This window comes from Oncorhynchus masou, chromosome 10 (genome assembly GCF_036934945.1).
Source record: "Oncorhynchus masou masou isolate Uvic2021 chromosome 10, UVic_Omas_1.1, whole genome shotgun sequence".
NCBI classification, from domain to species: Eukaryota; Metazoa; Chordata; class Actinopteri; order Salmoniformes; family Salmonidae; genus Oncorhynchus; species Oncorhynchus masou.
The window spans coordinates 10,913,896-10,936,552 of record NC_088221.1 but is presented as its reverse complement, the minus strand read 5'-3'; the positions used below and the strand labels follow the sequence as shown (position 1 = coordinate 10,936,552).

Below are 22,657 nucleotides of genomic sequence, written 5' to 3'. Positions count from 1 at the left end.
CTTGTGACGGCCGGCCGCCCAACAACCTGCCCGCTTGACCCTATCCCCTCCTCTCTTCTCCAGACCATTTCCGGAGACCTTCTCCCTTACCTCACCTCGCTCATCAACTCATCCCTGACCGCTGGCTACGTCCCTTCCGTCTTCAAGAGAGCGAGAGTTGCACCCCTTCTGAAAAAACCTACACTCGATCCCTCCGATGTCAACAACTACAGACCAGTATCCCTTCTTTCTTTTCTCTCCAAAACTCTTGAACGTGCCGTCCTTGGCCAGCTCTCCCGCTATCTCTCTCAGAATGACCTTCTTGATCCAAATCAGTCAGGTTTCAAGACTAGTCATTCAACTGAGACTGCTCTTCTCTGTATCACGGAGGCGCTCCGCACTGCTAAAGCTAACTCTCTCTCCTCTGCTCTCATCCTTCTAGACCTATCGGCTGCCTTCGATACTGTGAACCATCAGATCCTCCTCTCCACCCTCTCCGAGTTGGGCATCTCCGGCGCGGCCCACGCTTGGATTGCGTCCTACCTGACAGGTCGCTCCTACCAGGTGGCGTGGCGAGAATCTGTCTACTCACCACGCGCTCTCACCACTGGTGTCCCCCAGGGCTCTGTTCTAGGCCGTCTCCTATTCTCGCTATACACCAAGTCACTTGGCTCTGTCATAACCTCACATGGTCTCTCCTATCATTGCTATGCAGATGACACACAATTAATCTTCTCCTTTCCCCCTTCTGATGACCAGGTGGCGAATCGCATCTCTGCATGTCTGGCAGACATATCAGTGTGGATGACGGATCACCACCTCAAGCTGAACCTCGGCAAGACGGAGCTGCTCTTCCTCCCGGGGAAGGACTGCCCGTTCCATGATCTCGCCATCACGGTCGACAACTCCATTGTGTCCTCCTCCCAGAGCGCTAAGAACCTTGGCGTGATCCTGGACAACACCCTGTCGTTCTCAACCAAAATCATGGCGGTGGCCCGTTCCTGTAGGTTCATGCTCTACAACATCCGCAGAGTACGACCCTGCCTCACACAGGAAGCGGCGCAGGTCCTAATCCAGGCACTTGTCATCTCCCGTCTGGATTACTGCAACTCGCTGTTGGCTGGGCTCCCTGCCTGTGCCATTAAACCCCTACAACTCATCCAGAACGCCGCAGCCCGTCTGGTGTTCAACCTTCCCAAGTTCTCTCACGTCACCCCGCTTTTCCGCTCTCTCCACTGGCTTCCAGTTGAAGCTCGCATCCGCTACAAGACCATGGTGCTTGCCTACGGAGCTGTGAGGGGAACGGCACCGCAGTACCTCCAGGCTCTGATCAGGCCCTACACCCAAACAAGGGCACTGCGTTCATCCACCTCTGGCCTGCTCGCCTCCCTACCACTGAGGAAGTACAGTTCCCGCTCAGCCCAGTCAAAACTGTTCGCTGCTCTGGCCCCCCAATGGTGGAACAAACTCCCTCACGATGCCAGGACAGCAGAGTCAATCACCACCTTCCGGAGACACCTGAAACCCCACCTCTTCAAGGAATACCTAGGATAGGATAAGTAATCCTTCTCCCCCCCCCCTTAAATGATTTAGATGCACTATTGTAAAGTGGCTGTTCCACTGGATGTCAGAAGGTGAATTCACCAATTTGTAAGTCGCTCTGGATAAGAGCGTCTGCTAAATGACTTAAATGTTAAATGTTAAATGTTAAATGTGGTTATACTAGGTTTACTTTACTTGTGGTAACCAAGTGAATAGGAAAAATATTTTTTTATATATTTAAAATCAAAACAGGCAGATATTGTGTTCATACAGGAATCACATTTAACAGATAGAGAGGCACTGAAATGTAGAGGATGCTGTGTTGCAGACGTTTATCATAGCTAATTTAATTCCAAACAAAGTGGTATGATTATCCTGATAAGCAGAAAACTTCATTTTGTAATGTTGAAGCAACACGCTGATGAGTTTGGCAGGCTTATCTGCATTGAGGCTCTTATAAACGGTATTAAGGCAGTGTTATGCAACATACAGTGCATTCCTAAAGTATTCAGACCCCTTGACTTTTTCCACATTTTGTAAAGTTACAGCCTTATTCTAAAATAGCTTAAATTGTTTTTTCCCCCCTTATCAATCTACACATGTTAATCCATAACGATAAAGAAAAAACAGGTTTTTGCAAATGTATTTTTAACGAAACGGAAATGTCACATTTACATAAGTATTAAACCCCTTTACTTAGCACAATACTCAGTACTTTGCAGATCCTCTCAAGCTCTGGCAGGTTGGATGGGGAGCATTGCTGCACAGCTATTTTCAGGTCTCTCCAGAGATGTTCGATCAGGTTCAAGTCCGGGCTCTGGCTGGGCCACTCAAGGACATACAGAGACTCAGCCACTCCTGAGTTGTCTTTGCTGTGTGCTTAGCGTCATTGTCCTGTTGGAAGGGGAACCTTCGCCCCAGTCTGAAGTCCTAAGTGCTCTGGAGCAGGTTTTCATCAAAGGATCTCGCTGTACTTTGCTCCGTTCATCTTTCCTTTGATCCTAGTCTCGAAGTCTCTGCCGCTGAAAAAAATTGACATTGACATTTATTTATTTTTTAGCATGATATCCAATTGGTAGTTACAGTCTTGTCCCATTGCTGCAACTCCCCTAAGGACTCGGGAGAGGCAAAGGTCGAGAGCCATGCATCCTCTGAAACACAACCCTGCCAGGCCGCACTGCTTCTTGACACACTGCTAGCTTAACCCGAAAGTCAGCCACACCAATGTGTCGGAGGAAACAAAGTCAGCTTGCAGGCGCCTAGCCTGTTTTAAAGTTTTTATGACGATTTATATACATCCTCCTGTTCAGCGAGCCCCATAGATATGGATACTTCTTTGTCTGGTATAGAATTACCTAGATTATCAGATAATCAGGTAGAGGACCTGGACTGTACTACAACATAAGAGGTTTGAGCCGCCATTTTATCTATGAATGCAGAGAAGCCACCTGGTATGGATGGCCTTCCAGTAAAATATTATTTTAAAAAGTATATTGACTTTCTTGTACCCGTATTGACAATAGTTTTCCAGGAGGCATTTAAAAATGACTCCCTTTCAGACAACTTCTTATGGCTGCAGGGGCAGTATTGAGTAGCTTGGATGAAAGATGCGAGGAGAAAGATGTGAAGAGTCAACGGCCTGCTCCTCAGTCCTAGTTGCTAAAATATGCATATTATTATTAGTATTGGAGAAAAAACACTCTGAAGTTCCTAAAACTGTGTGAATGATGTCTGTGAGTATAACAGAACTGATATGGCAGGCAAAAACGTGAGAAGAAATCCAAACAGGAAGTGGGAATTCTGAGGTTGGTTGATTTTCAACCCAGCCCCTATTGAATACACAGTAGGATATGGATAAAGTTGCACTTCCTATGGCTTCCACTAGATGTCAACCGTCTTTAGAAACTTGAATGAGGCTTCTACTGTGTTGTGGAGCCGGATGGGAGCTCTTTGATTCAGTGGTCTGGCAGAGTCATGTCCTGGCCACGCGCATTTCACATGACAGCGACCTGCGTTCCATGGCTTCTCTACAGACATAGGAATTCTCCGGTTGGAACTTTATTGAAGATTTATGATAACAACATCCTAAAGATTGATTCTATACTAAGTTTGACAAGTTTATTTGACCTGTAATATAACTTTCTGAAGTTTTCATCCGACGTTCGGATGGACCTGCACGAGCGTTTGGATTTGTGTACAAAACGTGCTAACAAAAGTAGCTACTTGGACATAAATAATGGACATTATCAAACAAATCAAGCATTTATTGTGGAACTAGGATTCCTGGGAGTGCATTCTGATGAAGATCGTCAAGGTAAGGGAATATTTATAATGATGATGATTTATAGTGTAATGATTTACAGTGATTTCTGATTTCTGTTGACTCCAACATGGTGGATCATTTTATTTATTTTCTGAGGGCCGTCTCAGATTATTGCATGGTTGCTTTTTCCGTAAAGTTTTTTTGAAATCTGACACAGTGGTTGCATTAAGGAGAGGTATATCTATATTTCTATGTCTAACAATTGTATTTATCGACATTTATAATGAGTATTTCTGTAAAATGATGTGGCTCTGCAATATCACCGGATGCTTTTGGAACTAGTGAATGGTGTGAATAATTTTGCATGCCCAATTTTTCAGTTTTTGATTTGTTAAAAAAGTTTGAAATATCCAATAAATGTTGTTCCACTTCATGATTGTGTCCCACTTGTTGTTGATTCTTCACAAAAAATACAGTTTTATATCTTTATGTTTGAAGCCTGAAATGTGGCAAAAGGTCGCAAAGTTCAACGGGGCCGAATACTTTCGCAAGGCACTGTATTGTCAATCAGTGTTGGTTCCTCAGTGGACAGTTTGATTTCACAGAAGTGTGATTGACTTGGAGTTACATTGTGTTGTTTAAGTGTTCCCTTTATTTTTTTGAGCAGTGTATAAATATGAACTTTATCAAACAGAAACATACATGTATTGTGTAACATGAAGTCCTATGAGTGTCATCTGATGAAGATCATCAAAGGTTAGTGATTAATTTGATCTCTATTTGTGTTTTTTGTAATTCCTCTCTTTGGATGGAAAAATGGCTGAATTATTCTGTGAGTTGGTGGTGACCTAACAATCGTTTGTGGTGCTTTCGCTGTAAAGCCTATTTGAAATCGTACACTGTGGTGGCATTACAACAAGATTAAAACGGTATAAGATTCAAAACAATGTTTGAATTTTAATTATGAGATTTCAAAGAGCCATGTTTCCTCCGAAACACGACCCCGCCACGCTGCACTGGTTCTTGACACACTACTCGCTTAACCCGGAAGCCAGCTGAACCAATGTGTCGGGGGAAACACGGACCAACTGGCGATCGAAGTCAGCGTGCCGCCACAAGGAGTTGCTAGAGCTTGATAGGACAAGGACATCCCAGCCAGCCAAACCCTCCCATAACCCAGACGACACTGGGCCAATTGTGCGCCGCCTGATGAGTCTCGCGGACGCAGCCCGGAATCTAGCCCGATGCAGTGCCTTAGACTGCTGTGCCACTCGAGGCCTGAATACTTTACGAAAAAAGGCACATGACAGCCTGCCAAAAAGAACCTTAAGGACTCTCAGACCATGAGAAACAAGTTTAGCTGGTCTGATGAACCAAGATTGAACTCTCTCACCTGGCCAATACTATCCCTACGGTGAAGCATGGTGGTGGCATTATCATGCTGTGGGAATGTTTTTCAGGGCAGGGACTGGGAGACTAGTCAGGATCGAAGGAAAGATGAACAGAGTAAAGTACAGAGCGATCCTCGATGAAAACCTACTCCAGAGCACTCAGGACCTCAGACTGAGGTGAAGGTTCATCTTCCAACAGGACAACAACCCTAAGCACACAGCCAGGAGTGGCTTTGGGACAAGTCTCTGGCTGTCCTTAAGTGGCCCAGCCAGAGCCCGGACTTGAACCTGATCGAACATCTAAACATCTAACCATCTAAAAATAGCTGTGCAGCGATGCTCCCCATCCAACCTGACAGAGCTTGTGAGGATCTGCAGAGAAGAATGGGAGAAACTCCCAAAATACAGGTGTGCCAAGCTTATACTGTCATATCCAAGAAAACTTAAGGCTGTAATCACGGCCAAAGGTGATTCAACAAAGGGTCTGAATGCTTATGTAAATGTGATATCTGTTTTTATTTTTAATACATTTGCAAAACAAATTGCTTTGTCATTATGGAGTATTGTATGTACATTGATTTAATTGTGTGTATGGTGTGTACAACAATTTAATCCATTTTAGCATAATGAAACAAAAAGTGAAGGGGTCGGAATACTTTCCGAATGCACTGTAAGTGGCTCGAGTTTGGGGGTTGGTGTCAGGTTAAAGGTGTTTCTCCTTCATCAGAGAGCTTTGGTGGACATTTTCGTGTTCTTGCATGAGGATTTTGAGCAGGGCCTTTCTTTTTCCACATTGAAGGTTTATATGGCAGCCAACTCAGCTTGTCATGTGGGGATTGACAGCTCTACCCCAGGGTCTCATCTTCTGGTTGTGCAGTTCCTGAAATGCGTGTGTCAGCTCAGACCAGTGTCTAAGCCTACAGCACCGATCTGGGACCTGCCTTTGGTCCTGGATACTGTGTGAGCCTTTTTTTGAACCATTGGAACCTGTGGACCTAAAAGTCCTTTCCTACAAGACTGCCCTGCTCATGACCTTGGCCAAGAGCTTTGGGGATCTCCACACACTATCACACTACCGGAAAATTTCAAGAACTTTCTAAGTTTCTTCAAGTGCAGTCTCAAAAACCAACAAGCGCTATGATGAAACTGGCTCTCATGAGGACCGCAACAGGAAAGGAAGCCCCAGCGCTACTTCTGCTGAAGAAGATAAGGTTATTAGAGTTAAAGGTTCCAATAGTTTTGTCCTTGGCATGACTGTCAAGCCCTGACCTTAGAAATCCTTTTATTTCTCTATTTGGTTAGGTCGGGGTGTGACTAGGGTGGGCATTCTATTTTTTTGTTTCTAGGTTGGCCTAGTATGGTTCCCAATCAGAGGCAGCTGTCTATCGTTGTCTCTGATTGGGGATCATATTTAGGCAGCCTTTTTCCACCTGTTGTGTGTGGGATCTTGATTTTGTATTGTTGCTTTTTATCCCTACAAAGCTGTACGTTTCATTTGTTACTCTTTATTGTTTTGTTGCTGGTTCACATTAATAAACATGATGAACGCCTTCCACGCTGCACCTTGATCCAATCCTTCCAACAACGATCGTTACAATGACAATGCTATTGGAACAGAGAAGAGAGAGAGAGAGAGAGAGAGTAGGCTCAGGGATTGGAATCTCTGACCTGATTCTGGGCTGAACATGTAATATCATAAATGCCAGATTATGAATCCCATTGGAGCCTGAGGCAGGGAGGGTTAAAGATGAACACAATCTCTTAATCCTATGATAAAGGGGGGTTAAGGGACTGGGGCTGAACGATGGGGGAGGGACATCCAAATGAAATCCCAGATGGATAGTACATACAGTGTGCAGAGAGCACCGTTCGACTGGGTTTGTTTCAAAACCATGTGCCAGTGTGTTTTTCTGTTTGGCACTAATTTCTGATCAACATGCAGAAAGACTGCTCGTCATGTTTCTCAGAGGTTGAAGCAAAACCACTGATTAATTTGCGCTTCTCTTCATTTCCGGTCAACGTACAGAAAGACTGGTGAGATTTCACTTGCTCTTACACCCACTGAACATGAAGCGTTCAGAGAAGCATGATTGGACATTGGATCTGAACTTTTTCATTGAAAGTCTCGGACTGTGGAAGAAATGAAGGACGAAATGCTTCACGATCCGAATATATCGATTTGCAAGACCATTTGTCATTATGTAAAGTCCAGACCACAGTAAAACCATGATTGAGAGGTAGACTTTGTGTGGGTGCAAACATTTGTGTGAGGAGATGGTGGGTGTCTGAGATAAACCTTTTGTCTTTCCTTCTGTCACAGTTTTTGGGGTAATTGGACAAGAGATTAAAAAGACACCAGCCAAGTGAACTGCAGTGATGGGATAAGGGCCAGGGGGTGGTGGTGAGAAAAAATTATATACTACTAGGCCAATCGTCTCATGAGTCATTGATGGCCAGGGGCAATTCCTAAATGCTCCTTTCACCATGACCTCAAAAAACCTTTCAATAGGATATAAGCAGTGTTGGCGTACCCCTGGCGTTAGCATTCAAATGCAAGAGAAAGTGTAACAACTGAATTGAGATCTGAGAATTGAAGCCTGAGCTGTAGCTTTGAGCTTTGGCCTGTCCATTGTAGTAGGGTCAGAGAGGCAGAAGGGAAGAGAAGTGCACTGCAACTTGTGGCTCTAGGCACTTTGAGAAGTGTGGCCAAGCAGCAGGGAAGAAAGCCAGCCAGCGCCAAATAGGATTAGTCCCTCAGCCCGAGCTGAAGTTTCAGTCTAACTCCACCCAAGACCATCTCTGCTAATAAGATTACTAGAGCCCGAACGAGAAATCGGTTGACCGATATTATCGACCAAATTTAGCCTTTCACGGAAATATTTGTACCGGTCTTTATTCCACAGATAAAGCGCAAATATTATATACATAGAATAAACATACATCTGCTCATTTGCGGTAATTTCTTTTTTCTTTTTAATGGTTTCTTGAAGAGGGTGCTCTACGAGCTGCTCATTGAACAACACTCAGCCCAAGGTGAGAGATAGTAGGCATGGTGGTTTGACGGTGAGTAGCTTGCCACAGCCAGCATATCTGAATAAGTAAATAATCAAAAGTATACTTCAACAAGCGAGCGGTCCTGTCCTCATCACATTCTTACTTAGTTAACGTTAACTGGCTAGCTAGCCAGCAAGGCAGTTAATTAACATAGATTGCTAGCTAGTTAAGCTATGTGCCAATACTGAACTGGTGCCAAAGTGAACACTCGTCCTTGATACAAAAAGAACACCGTTACTGTATGGGCTTATTATGTTAGCTAGTCATTCAAAAATCATGTTAAACACTATTATTTTCACACAGTGAGTCCATGCAACTTATTATGTGACTTTTACTCCTGAAATGATTTAGGCTTGCCATAAGAAAGGGGTTGGAAACTTGACTCAAGACAATTCAGCTTTGACTTTTTTATTAATTTGTACAAATTTATAAAACATAATCCCACTTTGACATTATCTGGTATCATGTAGGCCAGTTACACAAAATCTAAATTTAATACATTTTTAATTTAGGCTGTAACTCAACACAATGTGGAAAAAGTTAAAGGGTGTGACTACTTTCTGAAGTTAATCGGTGGACTTTTGCCTCCATAAAATTGGTAACACACTCAAAAATACCATTAAGGTCGGGCCCTAAACATTTCTGCATGCTGCCCTGCCAGCTACCCTGGCCTGTACTGGCTAGCTACTTATGCACACACACACACACACACACACACACACACACACACACACACACACACACACACACACACACACACACACACACACACACACACACACACACACACACACACACACACACACACACACACACACACACACACACACAGAGAGATTTACACTCTGAAACAGATGGGTCTCGGTTTGTGCAATTGAATGATTATCCTGATTATGTTTTTTTTCCTCTGCTGCCTTGCCAGTCCAGGGGCACATGCTCTGTGTTCAAAAATGACAAACTGTTGTTTTTTTTCTCTATGAAAATCTTCAGGATTTACTTCAGAGGTAGCCCATCCGGCAAACAATGAGACCCTTGGAAACATTACATTACTTTCTTATGCCGAATCATAACTGACAATGACAGCTCCATCTCTAAGAAAAATATGGATGAACTGACCTTGACAGTTGGCTGCACGCACCCACCCACACACACACAGACAGACACAATCAGAGATCAGAAGAACTTCCCGACAGTCACGTCTCAGTGGGAGACAGCATCTGCAGCTCAGGTGGAGCACAGTCAGGAATGTAATTATTTAGACAGAGCACACAGAAGTCTCCTTTTGTGTGTGTGTGTGTGTGAGTGAGAGAGAGACTTTGTGTGTGTGTGAGAAACAGGGAGTGGAAGAAAGAGAGGCTGTGTGTGCCTGAGGATGTGTATTTGTATGCAATTGTCAATGAGAAATTGTGTGTGTGTGTGCGTCCGGATTGATAGACTTAGAACACAGCATCTATCAGAATAATTAATGGCATTGTACAAACAAACTTTCACAGTCCAAGAGGTATTTCAATCTGATTTTGGATCATATTCTGCTAGAATAAACGTCGCTTTAAAGGGCTCAATGGCTCGCTTCAAATGACTCTAACAGGCCGTGAGGGTTCCTGAAATAATTAATCATTCTAACTTCATTCATACATACACTGAGTACACCAAACATTAGGAGCACCTTCCTAACATAGAGTCGCAGCCTCCCTTTTGCCCTCAGAACAGCTTCAATTCATCGAGGCCTGGACTCTACAAGGTGTCGAAAGCGTTCCACTGCAATGCTGGCCCATGTTGACTCCAATGCTTCCCACAGTTGTGTCAAGTTGGCTGGATGTCCTTTGGATGTTGGACACTTCTTGATACACACAGGAAACTGTTGAGTGTGAAATACCCAGCAGCGTTGCCATTCTTGCCACAAACCAACAAGCCTGGCACCTACAACCAGACCTTGTTCAAAGGCACCCACATTATTTGTCTTGACACTTCACCCTCCGAATGGCACACATACACAATCCGTGTCTCAATTGTCTCACGGCTTAAAAATCCTTCTTTAACCTGTCTCTTCTCAGTCATCTACACTGACTGAAGTGTATTTAACAAGTGACATCAATAAGGGATCGGAGCTTTCACCTGGATTCACCTGGTCAGTCAAATTCATGGAAAGAGCAGGTGTTCTTAAATGCTTTGACATACAATACGTACACAAGCCAGGCTACATAAAAGGATGTTTAACATACATACATACAGAAGTACCCAGATGGAGGGTTTCCCATAGCATTTGATAGTTTTGGTGGGCCATCAAGGCAAAAAGTCGGTGTAAATCAGCTCCCTCTTGCTTGCCTGGACAACCACCGGTACTAGCTTCCTTGCTGTGAGAAATCTTGAGGAGAAATGATCGTGTGAGGGGAGCCCATTACGTATCTTTATGGTAGGGCTGATATATCTCATTAATTAGAGGAATTCAAATGCATGTTGTTGTTTTTTAAACATCAAGAAAATGGTTCCGTCTGGTTTACTTAATATAAGGAATTTCCGTCAAAATAATAATTATTGCAAGCTAACGTGACTAATAAAGGAATTTGATTATGTTGCAAGAGAAAAGATAATTCGCCCTCATTAAACTAGCCAGATCATTTTCCATCAATGGATGCCGATTTAACTTGTATGACTGCTAGGATTGTGAATAAATCCCTTATGTGCATGTGCATAACTATAGGGATGAAAATTGGACACATTGATTTCAAAATCTCTATGCAAGAAACACTTGAACAAACTTCAAAAGAATGTTTGGATATTTTCTGGCAATTATGCCTTCATTATGTGTCAGATGTTAAGACTAAAAACCGTTATAAAATGGCCTATTTGCGAGATTGACTTGTCATTTCAATAGGCATAGGCTTACTAAAATCTAGGTTTATGATTGTAATTAAACTTTTCCATGGTTTGTTTAGCTAGATGCAAGTAGCCCATAGTTACTGATAGCCTACAGTAGCCTAGGCATTGCGATAGAATTGACCATGATCACAAATGATAACTTTCAGTTTCATTACCTAAACATGGCCATTAATAATTGCATAATAACACAAGGCTACAACAACAATAAACTGAAGTTATAGACTATTTATTAAATCCGTTTTCCAGCTTCAGGTAGGCTACACAAGTAACACATTGATTTGCAATGACTCCATTGATCACATAATTTCAACATATTTATTGTATCCAATGGTAGGCTACAATAGCCTACATAGGCATATAAATAAATAGGCTACTTAATGGCCAACAGATTGTGATGGAAAATGTTATGTGATGGAACATTTTATGTTTGTGCTTTTCTAGAAACAAATTTCTGTGTTCATGCAAGTGACTGGTTAAACGAATCCTCACTATCAGTATCTCCAATTTGGCCGTACACCCAGATCCTTGTTTTGAGAACGAAAGATATCTCTGTTTCAAGGTCTCAGCTTAGAGAGAAGAAGCCTCGTGAGGTATTGGTCAGTCACATGAATGAAGCAAATGTTAATGATAAATTAATTATGAATGATTAATAAGCTAAATCATGCAAATATAATTTGTCTGCAATATATAAGAGAACTAACGGGACTGCTCCGGTAGAGCTCCTGATCGACATGTGTACTTGGTGAATTGAGTTGGTTGGAACCTCTCCAGCATGCTGATAACAAAGAATGATTCATTTAAGATTGATTTGAATGTCCCTGTGTAGAATGTCCACAACAAGATGTATCACTGTCCACATTCAATTTTAGTTTCATTGTGGACTTTTCCCCATATCCGAAGCAAGTGAGGGAGATCCATAACTTCCATTTGAAATTTCCACTCGCGCAGCACTCGAGACCCAAGAACTGAGCATGCGTAAAAAAACTTTCATTTTACATGGTTTTTCCATAAGCAAAGTTGACATTAGAATGCAGTTTAAACCACCTTCAAGCTAATTTATCTAATGCGCTCTAGAGCAACTTAAGTAGTTTACATGTGCATTGTCATCTTAGAACTGATGGTGAGCATCAGTTCTCGCGCTTTAATATTTTTTGAGGAAAAAAAGTTGGAAATGGGTGTTTCCATAATGACCATTTTTATTTTTTACTAGGCAAGTCAGTTAAGAACAAATTCTTATTTTCAATGACAGCCTAGGAACAGTGGGTTAACTGCCTGTTCAGGGGCAGAACGACAGATTTGTACCTTGTCAGCTCGGGGATTCGAACTTGCAACCTTTCGGTTACTAGTCCAATGCTCTAACCACTAGGCTACCTGCCGACAATCTAAATAGTCTACCTACAACTGGTAAAAAGTTGTAATGATGTGCACGTTTGCTGCTCTGTATCCTCTCACTCATGTGACCCAGCTGCCTGCTGCAGCGCTCAGCTTCAACAGACACCCCTCCGACCCTCCCCACCACTCACGAATTCACTCACTCAGCAACAGCCTTCTCACTGCCTGATAGTCAGCAGCAGCAGGTCACGGTAAATATATATATATATATATATATATACACACACATACATACAGTGGGGAGAACAAGTATTTGATAACCTGAAAAATTGGCAGTGTTTCCTACTTACAAAGCATGTAGAGGTCTGTAATTTTTATCATAGGTACACTTCAACTGTGAGAGACGGAATCTAAAACAAAAATCCAGAAAATCACATTGTATGAGTTTTAAGTAATTAATTTGCATTTTATTGCATGACATAAGTATTTGATACATCAGAAAAGCAGAATGTAATATTTGGTACAGAAACCTTTGTTTGCAATTACAGAGATCATACGTTTCCTGTAGTTCTTGACCAGGTTTGTACACACTGCAGCAGGGATTTTGGCCCACTCCTCCATACAGAACTTCTCCAGATCCTTCAGGTTTCGGGGCTGTCGCTGAGCAATACGGACTTTCAGTTCCCTCCAAAGATGTTCTATTGGGTTCAGGTCTGGAGACTGGCTAAGTCACTCCAGGACCTTGAGATGCTGGACATGGAGATCCTGGACATGCACTGGCTTGAGCAGGGAGACCTTGCGTGCACTGCAGGATTTTAATCCATGACGGCGTAGTGTGTTACTAATTGTTTTCTTTGAGACTGTGGTCCCAGCTCTCTTTAGGACATTGACCAGGTCCTGCCGTTTAGTTCTGGGCTGATCCCTCACCTTCCTCATGATCATTGATGCCCCACGAGGTAAGATCTTACATGGAGCCCCAGACCGAGGGTGATTTACCGTCATCTTGAACTTCTTCATTTTGTAATAATTGCGCCAACAGTTGTTGCCTTCTCACCAAGTTGCTTGCTTAATTGTCCTGTAGCCCATCCCAGCCTTGTGCAGGTCTACAATTGTACACCGGTTGTCCTTACACAGCTCTCTGGTCTTGGCCATTCTGGAGAGGTTGGAGTCTGTTTGATTGAGTGTGTGGACAGGTGTCTTTTATACAGGTAACGAGTTCAAACAAGTGCAGTTAATACAAGTAATGAGTGGAGAACAGGAGGGCTTCTTAAAGAAAAACTAACAGGTCTGTGAGAGCCGGAATTCTTAGTGGTTGGTAGGTGATCAAATACTTATGTCATGCAATACAATGCAAATTAATTATTTAAAAATCATACTTTGTGATTTTCTGGATTTTTGTTTTAGATTCCATCTCTCACAGTTGAAGTGTACCTATGATAAAAACGACTGACCTCTACATGCTTTGTAAGTAGGAAAACCTGCAAAATTGGCAGTGTATCAAATACTTGTTCTCCCCACTGTATATGTAATAAAAATGCCATGGTGGCCGTGGTGCAATATAGAAATAACCTAAAACCCTGCAACCAATATATTTTCACCAAAGGCATCATTTTCAAAGTAGCCCAATTCTTGGGAAAAGCACGAACATGGCAACCCTGCCCACCATTGAGACATTATTTTACTGCATTGTGGTGACAACCCAGACTTGAACCCGATCGAAAATCTCTGAAGAGACCTGAAAATAGCTGTTCAGCAACGCCCCATCCAACCTGACAGAGCTCGAGAGAATCTGCAGAGAAGAATGGGAGAAACTCCACAAATACAGGTGTGCCAAGCTTGTAGTGTCATACCCAAGAAGAATCAAGGCTGTAATCGCTCCCAAAGGTGCTTCAACAAAGTACTGAGTAATGGGTCTGAATATGTATGTAAATGTATTATTTCCATTTTTAATACATTAGCATAAATGGCTAAAAAAACGGTTTTTGTTTGGTCATTATGGGGTCTTGTGTTGGTTGATTAGGGGGAAAAAGCAATTTAATACATTTTAGAATACGCCTGTAACCTAACAAAATGTGGAAAAAGTCAAGGGGTCTGAATACTTTCTGAAGGCACTTTATATCATGAATCGCCCAGAAGTTTGAAAAAAAATTGAGATATGACTTCTACGCCATAATCACCCAGCCCTACGTTATGGCCAATTACTACTGGGTCGATATACAAGACCTTGCAAACCACACATAATTACAGGTTTGTCTAAAACCTGCCAAAAACACAGAAGGATCGATTCAGAGGCAGCTCATCCCCCTTGATGACTGTGCTGTTCATCTTTGTACAGTATAAGAGGGGAGTCACTACAGCAGCAGCCAGTAAGATGTGATCAGTAAAATCAATCACAACATAACAGAGAAGCAAAGAAACTCCCAAAATTATCTGGGACACATTACAGCATGGGGTGCCATGAAAGCTTTCTATTGTTCATTACAATCGATAGTCTCAGGAAAAGTGGCCCATCTTCAATAGACGAGACGAGTAAAGTGTTTATCATGCACAGTGGAACATGATGTTGGCAAACCCCACACCTGGCAACTTGGTAAAAAGTGCACATGGGAATGAGTGACGGTCCGAGACCAAGGGTTGACACTTTGAGACTCTGCGTGAGACCGGCCTCAAGCATTTTAACGACTGTTTGATTTGCAGTTGGCCGCGTGGCGAGCATTCCTTCCTTCCATAGCGGGTAGTGCCCACCAGGTGATCATCTGCAAACCTTCTGTTCACGCAGCATAACTGGTTGTCAGTTTCCATATAAAACTGAATTTTCCCATGGTTCCCATGGTCCCCATAACCATCAACACTCAAAATAATATGAATAACATATAGCCAAATACATTTTTGCACCCAGGTTCATATTCTCATTTTAAATACCCATACTTACTGTAGTTTGAACAAATCAGACATATATTGACCTAAACAGGTAACAGGCTATTGCGTAATTAGCTAGGTGTTCAGATTTAAAAAAACAAATGACTCTGTCATCTGAAAGAAGTGTGACCATCTATTCAGGCTAAGCGGTCAACAAACTATTTTTTAAATGTTTACATAAAACATTTAAGGTTTAATTGTCACATCATGCCATGTGAAGCCTTTGTAAAACATTAGGCAACCGCAGAGAAACAGCTGTGTATGTTTCTGTGTATGTGTCACCCTGCTCGGCCTGTTCATATCTGACTGAGGAGGATGCTCTTCTTGCTATGTCTGCATGGCCCATTTATTATTAATGCACTGAAGTGACTGTGCCAAGCAAGGTGAAAATACACACAATCACAATAACATGAGCCAAACATGGACCTCGGGGGAGGGCAGGGGTCGATGCCGGCACAGTGTCTTACCGATTGCCGTCTCCGGCATGGCGAACAGAGTCTTCTCAGTAGCCACCCGAAACCTCCCGTGGACTGAGAGGCCCACACCCTGAGGGAGAGAGAGGGGAAGAAAGGGTTAGTGTGAGTAATATAAGGGAAGATAATGATGGGGAAATTATTAATGAGGGAATTGGGAAAGAGAGAAATGGGCAAGAGAGAGAAAGAGAGAAAAGATGATAGAAAGAAGATGAGAAAGACCTAAGAGAAAGAAAGGTAAAGAGAGGGCCATACAAAGATCCATCGCTAGATATGAGTGATGTGACTGATGGAAAGGTATGTAACAGATTGTAAATGCAGACTGAGGCAGAGGCCATGTTAAGCCCTTTGTGTGTGTGTGTGTGTGTGTGTGTTTAACGAGCCACACAGTGTAATAGGAAGAAGGGTGAAGGTTAACCAGGAGGAAAGGCTGAGCATCCCTTTGCTGCCATAGCGGCACACCAAATGGTGTGTCCAAGACAAGGCAAGGACTGCATCGTTACCGTGGAAACAGCCTCTGTCTCTCCCTTTCTCTCACACACACACACAGTGCAAAAAATTTTAAAACTCAAGTTCACCCAAAGTCAAGCACCAATGGCAGGGCGGCATAGTACAGTGGAGAATCTGATATGATCAGACTAGATATTGTAGACACACTAACATTATCACACCCTGTCCTGGTCTGTAGCAGCCATGTCCCTTCAAGGAGCCCTGTGGCACAGTGGAAGCAGAATATTAGCGTCTGACTGCTGAAAAAAAAAACACGAGGCCTGATATATTAAAATGCTCTATAGACTTATCAAGCAAACTGTTTTTGATTGAAGATGGCACGAAAGATGTAAACCCGTCTGATTGAAAATGGTTGCAAAGGTCCTTTTCCAAATGGAAACTGCCGTCAACACGAGCACATTTTATAGAAGTTTTCCCTCTATAAGTAATCAGTGTAAAAGAGCAGAACTTTGTTAACATACAGTGCCTTCGGAAAGTATTCAGACCCCTTGACTTTTTCCACATTTGGTTACGTTACTGCCTTATTCTAAAATGGAGTAAATAAAAAGTCAGTCTACGCACAATACCATATAACGACAAAGCGAAAACAAGGTTTTAAGAAATGTTTGCAAATGTATTAAAAATAAAAAACTGAAAAATTTAGCTCAGGTGCATCCTGTTTCCAGTGATCATCCTTGAGATCTTTCTACAACTTTATTGGAGTCCACCCGTGGTAAATTCAATTGATTGGACATGATTTGAAAGGGCGCACACACACCTATCTATATAAGGTCCCACAGTTGACAGTGCATGTCAGAGCAAAAACCAAGCCATGAGGTTCGAAGGAATTGTCCGTAGAGCTCCAAGACAGGATTGTGTCGAGGCACAGATCTGGAGAAGGGTACCAAAAAATGTCTGCAGCATTGAAGGTCCCCAAGAACATATTGGCCTCAATCATTCTTAACTAGAAGAAGTTTGGAACCACCAAGACTCTTCCTAGAGCTATAATAGGCCAATTGGGGAGAAGGGCCTTGGTCAGGGTGATGACCAAGAACCCGATGGTCCCTCTGACAGAGCTTGTCTATGGTGATGGTAGAACCTTCCAGAAGGACAACCATCACTGCAGCATTCCACCAATCAGGTCTTTATGGTAGAGCGCCAGACGGAAGCCAGTCCTTAGTAAAAGGCACATGACACCTGCTTGGAGTTTGCCAAAAGGCACCCAAAGACTCTCAGACCATGAGAAACAAGATTCTCTGGTCTGATGAAACCAAGATGGAATTCTTTGGCCTGAATGCCAAACATCACGTCTAAAGGAAACTTGGCCCAATCCCTAGCATGGTGGTGGCAGCATCATGCTATGGGGATGTTTTTCAGTGGGAGGGACTGGGAGACTAGTCAGGATCAAGGTGAAGTTGAACGGAGCAAATTACAGATACAGTTGAAGTCGGAGGTTTACATACACCTTAGCCAAATACATTTAAACTCAGTTTTTTCACAATTCCTGAAATTTAATCCTAGTAAGAATTCCCTGTCTTAGGTCAGTTAGGATCACCACATTATTTTAAGAATGTGAAATGTCAGAATACTAGTAGAGACAATGATTTATTTCAGCTTTTTTCTTTCATCACATTTCCAGTGGATCAGAAGTTTACAAACACTCAATTAGTATTTGGTAGCATTGCTTTTAAATTGTTTAACTTGGGTCAAATGTTTCGGGTAGCCTTCCACAAGCTTCCCACAATAAGTTAGGTGACTTTTGGCCCATTCCCCCTTCCTCCTGAGCTGGTGTAACTGAGTCAGGTTTGTAAGGCCTCCTTACTCGCACATACCTTTTCAGTTCTGCCCACAAGTGTTCAATAGGATTGAGGTCAGGGTTTTGTAATAGCCACTCCAATACCTTGAGTTTGCTGTCCTTCAGCAAAGTATTCGGCCCCCTTGAACTTTGCGACCTTTTGCAACATTTCAGGCTTCAAACATAAAGATATAAAACTGTATTTTTTGTGAAGAATCAACAACAAGTGGGACACAATCATGAAGTGGAACGACATTTATTGGATATTTCAAACTTTTTTAACAAATCAAAAACTGAAAATTGGGCGTGCAAAATTATTCAGCCCCCTTAAGTTAATACTTTGTAGCGCCACCTTTTGCTGCGATTACAGCTGTAAGTCGCTTGGGGTATGTCTCTATCAGTTTTGCACATCGAGAGACTGAATTTTTTTCCCATTCCTCCTTGCAAAATAGCTCGAGCTCAGTGAGGTTGGATGGAGAGCATTTGTGAACAGCAGTTTTCAGTTCTTTCCACAGATTCTCAATTGGATTCAGGTCTGGACTTTGACTTGGCCATTCTAACACCTGGATCCTCGTTTGCTAAGTCAAACGACACCGCTGGTTCTGCTCACACTGCCCTACCCTGTGCTCTGACCTCTTTCTCCCCTCTCTCTCCAGATGAAATCTCGCTTCTTGTGACGGCCGGCCGCCCAACAACCTGCCCGCTCGACCCTATCCCCTCCTCTCTTCTCCAGACCATTTCCGGGGACCTTCTCCCTTACCTCACCTCGCTCATCAACTCATCCCTGACCGCTGGCTACGTCCCTTCCGTCTTCAAGAGAGCGAGAGTTGCACCCCTTCTGAAAAAACCTACACTCGATCCCTCCGATGTCAACAACTACAGACCAGTATCCCTTCTTTCTTTTCTCTCCAAAACTCTTGAACGTGCCGTCCTTGGCCAGCTCTCCCGCTATCTCTCTCAGAATGACCTTCTTGATCCAAATCAGTCAGGTTTCAAGACTAGTCATTCAACTGAGACTGCTCTTCTCTGCATCACGGAGGCGCTCCGCACTGCTAAAGCTAACTCTCTCTCCTCTGCTCTCATCCTTCTAGACCTATCGGCTGCCTTCGATACTGTGAACCATCAGATCCTCCTCTCCACCCTCTCCGAGTTGGGCATCTCCGGCGCGGCCCACGCTTGGATTGCGTCCTACCTGACAGGTCGCTCCTACCAGGTGGCGTGGCGAGAATCTGTCTCCTCGCCACGCGCTCTCACCACTGGTGTCCCCCAGGGCTCTGTTCTAGGCCCTCTCCTATTCTCGCTATACACCAAGTCACTTGGCTCTGTCATAACCTCACATGGTCTCTCCTATCATTGCTATGCAGACGACACACAATTAATCTTCTCCTTTCCCCTTCTGATGACCAGGTGGCGAATCGCATCTCTGCATGTCTGGCAGACATATCAGTGTGGATGACGGATCACCACCTCAAGCTGAACCTCGGCAAGACGGAGCTGCTCTTCCTCCCGGGGAAGGACTGCCCGTTCCATGATCTCGCCATCACGGTTGACAACTCCATTGTGTCCTCCTCCCAGAGCGCTAAGAACCTTGGCGTGATCCTGGACAACACCCTGTCGTTCTCAACCAACATCATGGCGGTGGCCCGTTCCTGTAGGTTCATGCTCTACAACATCCGCAGAGTACGACCCTGCCTCACACAGGAAGCGGCGCAGGTCCTAATCCAGGCACTTGTCATCTCCCGTCTGGATTACTGCAACTCGCTGTTGGCTGGGCTCCCTGCCTGTGCCATTAAACCCCTACAACTCATCCAGAACGCCGCAGCCCGTCTGGTGTTCAACCTTCCCAAGTTCTCTCACGTCACCCCGCTCCTCCGCTCTCTCCACTGGCTTCCAGTTGAAGCTCGCATCCGCTACAAGACCATGGTGCTTGCCTACGGAGCTGTGAGGGGAACGGCACCGCAGTACCTCCAGGCTCTGATCAGGCCCTACACCCAAGCAAGGGCACTGCGTTCATCCACCTCTGGCCTGCTCGCCTCCCTACCATTGAGGAAGTACAGTTCCCGCTCAGCCCAGTCAAAACTGTTCGCTGCTCTGGCCCCCCAATGGTGGAACAAACTCCCTCACGACGCCAGGACAGCGGAGTCAATCACCACCTTCCGGAGACACCTGAAACCCCACCTCTTCAAGGAATACCTAGGATAGGATAAGTAATCCTTCTCACCACCCCCCCCTTAATGATTTAGATGCACTATTGTAAAGTGGCTGTTCCACTGGATGTCAGAAGGTGAATTCACCAATTTGTAAGTCGCTCTGGATAAGAGCGTCTGCTAAATGACTTAAATGTAAATGTAAATGTTTATTTTTGAACCATTCCATTGTAGATTTTGCTTTATGTTTTGGATCATTGTCTTGTTGGAAGACAAATCTCCGTCCCAGTCTCAGGTCTTTTGAAGACTCCATCAGGTTTTCTTCCAGAATGGTCCTGTATTTGGCTCCATCCATCTTCCCATCAATTTTAACCATCTTCCCTGTCCCAGCTGAAGAAAAGCAGGCCCAAACCATGATGCTGCCACCACCATGTTTGACAGTGGGGATGGTGTGTTCAGAGTGATGAGCTGTGTTGCTTTTACGCCAAACATAACGTTTTGCATTGTTGCCAAAATGTTCAATTTGTTTGGTGTGTCTCCCAGGTGGCTTGTGGCAAACTTTAAACGACACTTTTTATGGATATCTTTAAGAAATGGCTTTCTTCTTGCCACTCTTCCATAAAGGCCAGATTTCTGCAATATACGACTGATTGTTGTCCTATGGACAGAGTCTCCCACCTCAGCTGTAGATCTCTGCAGTTCATACAGAGTGATCATGGGCCTCAGTCTTCTCCTTGTATGAGCTGAAAGTTTAGAGGGACGGCCAGGTCTTGGTAGATTTGCAGTGGTCTGATACTCCTTCCATTTCAATATTATCGCTTGCACAGTGCTCCTTGGGATGTTTAAAGCTTGGGAAATCTTTTTGTATCCAAATCCGGCTTTAAACTTCTTCACAACAGTATCTCGGACCTGCCTGGTGTGTTCCTTGTTCTTCATGATGCTCTCTGCGCTTTTAACGGACCTCTGAGACTATCACAGTGCAGGTGCATTTATACGGAGACTTGATTACACACAGGTGGATTGTATTTATCATCATTAGTCATTTAGGTCAACATTGGATCATTCAGAGATCCTCACTGAACTTCTGGAGAGAGTTTGCTGCACTGAAAGTAAAGGGGCTGAATAATTTTGCACGCCCAATTTTTCAGTTTTTGATTTGTTAAAAAAGTTTGAAATATCCAATAAATGTCGTTCCACTTCATGATTGTGTCCCACTTGTTGTTGATTCTTCACAAAAAAATACAGTTTTATATCTTTATGTTTGAAGCCTGAAATGTGGCAAAAGGTCGCAAAGTTCAAGGGGGCCGAATACTTTCGCAAGGCACTGTATATCCACATAACTTTCCTGCCTCATGATGCCATCTATTTTGTGAAGTGCACCAGTCCCTCCTGCAGCAAAGCACCCCCACAACATGATGCTGCCACCCCTGTACGTCACGGTTGGGTTGGTGTTCTTCGGCTTGCAAGCATCTCCGTTTTTTCTCCAAACATAACAATGGTCATTATGGCCAAACAGTTCTATTTTTGTTTCATCGACCAGAGGACAATTCTCCAAAAAGTACCATATTTGTCCCCGTGTGCATTTGCAAAGCGTAGTCTGGCTTTTTTATGGCGGTTTTGGAGCAGTGGTTTCTTCCTTGCTGAGCTGCCTTTCAGGTTATGTTGATATAGGACTTGTTATACTCTGGATATAGATAATTTTGCACCCGTTTCCTCCAGCATCTTCACAAGGTCCTTTGATGTTGTTCTGGGATTGATTTGCACTTTTCCCACCAAAGTACGTTCATCTCTAGGAGACAGAATGCGTCTCCTCCTGAGCGGTATGACGGCTGCGTGGTCCCATGGTGTTTATACTTGCGTACTATTGTTTGTACAGATGAACGTGGTACCTTCGGGCATTTGGAAATTGCTCCCAAGGATGAACCAGACTTGTGGAGGACTACAACATTTTTTTTGAGGTCTTAGCTGATTTCATTTGATTTTCACATGATCTCAAGCAAAGAGGCACTGAGTCTGAAGGTAGGCCTTGAAATAAATCCACAAGTACACCTCCAATTGACTCAAGTGATCTCATTTAGCCTATCATATGCTTCCAAAGCCATTACATAATTTTCTGGAATTTTCCAAACTGTTTAAAGGCACAGTCAACTTAGTGTATGTAAACGTCTGACCCACTGGAATTGTGACAGTGAATTATAAGTGAAATAATCTGTCTGTAAACAATTGTTGGAAAAATGACTTGTGTCATGCACAAAGTAGATGTCCTAACCGACTTGCCAAAACTATAGCTTGTTGACAAGAAATATGTGGAATGGATGAAAAACGAGTTTTAATGACTCCAACCTAAGTGTATGTAAACTTCCGACTTCAACTGTAGGTAGTTGATGAAAACC

General features: G+C 43.5%; 1 protein-coding gene across 1 annotated transcript in view; it reads right to left on the bottom strand.

The window, feature by feature from the left end:
• Positions 1 to 22,657, bottom strand: part of LOC135547126 (growth/differentiation factor 8) — an 87,511-nt gene that overhangs the window by 31,137 nt on the left and 33,717 nt on the right. Inside the window, exon 4 of the mRNA XM_064975829.1 lies at positions 15,828 to 15,906. The gene's annotated coding sequence lies outside the window, so the exon portion shown is untranslated. The remainder of the gene's footprint in view (positions 1 to 15,827; positions 15,907 to 22,657) is intronic.